This window comes from Notothenia rossii (genome assembly GCF_949606895.1).
Source record: "Notothenia rossii genome assembly, chromosome: 1".
Classification (NCBI taxonomy): Eukaryota; Metazoa; Chordata; class Actinopteri; order Perciformes; family Nototheniidae; genus Notothenia; species Notothenia rossii.
The window spans coordinates 22,866,241-22,870,211 of NC_136912.1; positions in this window are offsets into that span (position 1 = coordinate 22,866,241).

A 3,971-nucleotide genomic window follows, 5' to 3' on the forward strand; every position below is an offset into this window, starting at 1 on the left:
CTTTACCGGCACCATTTAAAAAAATATTTTAAGTACAGTCATGCAAATTCTATCATGTAAATGTTTTCAATGTAACATCATTACTGTAAGGTATACAGTACATTCCACGGAGTTACCTTTTTCAATGGGGTGATTGACTGATAACAAGTGTTAATATTTTGCACATCAAGTGTCAATTAGTGTAGCTATGGTCTAAGTTTATGAGGAAGTGTTATCCACTGTGAGAAGATTATTTGTTGTTTTGTAGACATGAGTTACACAACAGATTTTTGATCTTTGTGTAGAGAATTGTAACTTCAGTTAGAGAATTGTGTGATCTGTTTTGCAAAACACTGCTTAGCATCTGCATTTTGTGTGATATCAATGAGAAATGGTATACTGTTGTAGAGAAATGGTTTTCTGTTTCGATGGCTGTGCTGTTGGTTTGATGAAAGGAATTTTGATTCTAAATAGTGGGTTTAGCGATTGAGAAAAACTGTAATTTAGTAGGAATGCTGATACAGCATTCCAACTACTGCACAAAATTCTTTATTATTCCACCGGGTTATTTTGCGACTCTTCTGCTCCCAAATTCCACATCGCAGAAACTCAGTTCAAACATCAAAACGTTCAGCTCGGTCGGGAATCGATGGCTATTACTTTTCTCACTCATAACTTTCATAATTCCAGAGACCGATCCCATAATTCATCAATTTTTGTACATGGAAGTCAATGGAGAAACTCTTCAGACTTGAAAAATCTTCATGCAACTTCAACTGCTAACTGTTCCTTCATACTTTCATTCAGAAACCTCATTCCAACTTTAAAATGTTACACATCTTTCTGACATTATTCGTGTTATACAACTTTTAAATCTGATTCATACTTCTAGAGATATTAAACATAGTTCAGACCTTGGTAAAGAGGCCTTTTTCAGATTTTAGAGTGCGTGATCTCACAGCTAGAGTGGAGGACAGATTTAATTTTGCCTTCATATTTTCTTTTAAACCTGCCATAATTCCCAGACCCTACATTCCTGACACATAATCTTTCATGAGAAACGTAGGAGAACTTCTTTGAGCAAAATAATTAAACAAAATGCCTCTTGAGGGCATAAAGTGACAAAAACGTTCAACATGTCTCCATTACAGTTTTTCTCAATCGCTAAACCCACTATTTAGAATCAAAATTCCTTTCATCAAACCAACAGCACAGCCATCGAAACAGAAAACCATTTCTCTACAACAGTATACCATTTCTCATTGATATCACACAAAATGCAGATGCTAAGCAGTGTTTTGCAAAACAGATCACACAATTCTCTAACTGAAGTTACAATTCTCTACACAAAGATCAAAAATCTGTTGTGTAACTCATGTCTACAAAACAACAAATAATCTTCTCACAGTGGATAACACTTCCTCATAAACTTAGACCATAGCTACACTAATTGACACTTGATGTGCAAAATATTAACACTTGTTATCAGTCAATCAGCCCATTGAAAAAGGTAACTCCATGGAATGTACTGTATACCTTACAGTAATGATGTTACATTGAAAACATTTACATGATAGAATTTGCATGACTGTACTTAAAATATTTGTTTAAATGGTGCCGGTAAAGCTATAATAGTGTTGATATGACTTGCATAGGTCTTTGAGATGTTCATATGGGGAGGATTAGCTATAGCTGATACAACATTTTTACAGTCAGTAATTGTGGTCTTTTCCTTTTTGCACATTGAGAAATGTTTTTTTTGTATTGGGGTGAATTGAGTACTTCACTTCCATGTAAATGAATTGCTCACAGCTGACATCAATGAATTTCCTATAGTAATTGTAATTAGTGAGAATCCTATAAAAGACCTCCCTCACTTCAGTAAGATGTTTGTGTAAACAAAATGGCTGATCGAGTAGGTAGAGGAGCTCTGAGAGGAAGAAGGAACCCTGTTGTTCAGCGAGGAAGAGGGAGGGCTGATGTTCAGAGAGGAAGAGGGAGAGCTGATGTTCAGAGAGGAAGAGGGAGAGCTGATGTTCAGAGAGGAAGAGGGAACCCTCATGTTCAGAGAGGAAGAGGGAGGGCTGTACGTATGCGTGGTGGAAGAGTTGAAAGGGGACCAATGCGAACAGTAGTTTCGGACAACACCCGTGCAACTATTGTGGACCACGTCATAAACCATGGCATGTCCCTCAGTGAGGCTGGCCAAAGGGTTCAGCCCAATATACCGAGATCAACAGTGGCATCCATTATTAGGATCTTCAGGCACGAAAATAGGTAAGCTACTGTAACCCTTTTTTACAGCACTTCATGCATTTCTATTTTGATGTAGGTTTCGATCACTGTTTTTATATTACAGTACATAACATTCTCAAATATTTATTGATAGAACTGAAAGAGCACCCCGCTCTGGTGGCAGACGAAAGGCCTTTACTCCAGAACAAGAGTCTGCCATTGTTGATATGGTTGTGGCCAACAATGAAATCCGCTTAAGGGAGATTCAGGCCAGAATAATTGCAGACCAGGATGTCTTCAGTAACATTCAGTCTATAAGTGTTGCAACCATTGACCGGGTGTTAAAGAGGCAACACCTCAGAATGAAACAGATCTATAAGGTTCCTTTTGAACGCAACTCTGACCGTGTGAAGGAGTTAAGGCACCGGTATGTACAGGTAAGGACCTCAATCACACTGATGGCTTGCCTATATTTTTAGTATGTCTGACTGCTTACAGTAATGTAAAACGGTCCTCTGTTTGTTTCATTTTCTTTAGCGAATGATGGAGCTGGAAGGCAATGCATTACCACATGTTTTTGTATATGTGGATGAAGCAGGCTTCAACCTCTCCAAAGTGAGGAGACGTGGGAGGAACCTTATTGGGCAAAGAGCGACAGTCTTTGTTCCAGGCCAAAGGGGAGGAAACATAACATTGTGTGCGGCTCTCTCGACACAAGGCGTCCTTGCTCACATCCCTTTAATGGGAGCATATAACACGCAACGTGTCCTTGCCTTCCTGGATGTCCTGTATGACGGACTTGTGCCACCAGAAGAGAGGGATCAAGTGAGGTCGGTTCACGTGGTCATATGGGACAATGTGGCATTCCACCACTCTCGTGACGTGAGGGCATGGTTTGAGGCTCATCCACACATGGCCATGGAGTTCCTCCCTCCATACTCCCCATTTCTAAACCCCATTGAGGAGTTCTTCTCTGCCTGGAGATGGAAGGTTTATGACCATCATCCTCATGACAGAATGCCCCTTTTGGACGCAATGAATGCTGGCTGTCGGGACATCTCTGCGGAATCCTGTCAAGGGTGGTGTCGACACGCAAGGAGATATTTCCCACGCTGCCTTGCAAGGGAAGACATACGCTGTGACGTAGATGAGGCTATGTGGCCAGACAGACGCCAAAGAGCAGATCAGTAAAGTTATATAGATCTCATTCTCTGCTTTACTGCTGATTTACATCATTTACCCATGTTATTTTTTTCCAGTGTATTGCTATTCGTCTTTTGTTTCTGTTACGGTGCTCTTCTGAAAATGAGACAATAAAAACAATGGCATAGTTACAGTAAGACTCTGTTTTTCCTATATGTAAGTTTGTTTCTCCCAACTTGTCAGTTTTCCGTTCAGTTTCCAATATCGATAGCTTGAGGTTTGTGTATTGATGATTGTAGTCAGTATTTAGTGTGCCACTTAGTAATGACTGTTCAAATAGTCTTCTCATGAGCTGACAAATGTTTGTTTTTGGAGAAGGTATCTGGTTTTGGAAGGGGTATTTTTAGTTTTGAGTGCCTTAGAGCACTTTGCAAGAAATGTATATTGTTATGGTAGAATGGGTTATTATGGTGACCGGAGTTTCAGTTATGAAAACACATTTGTCTCATTAGAGGACAATTTGTTCTGTTTCGATCGACTTATTCTTTTTTGTGACCAGTATTTTCAGTTTTGGTCATGTAAGTGCATTTTGCAAAAGATATTCAGAGTTATGG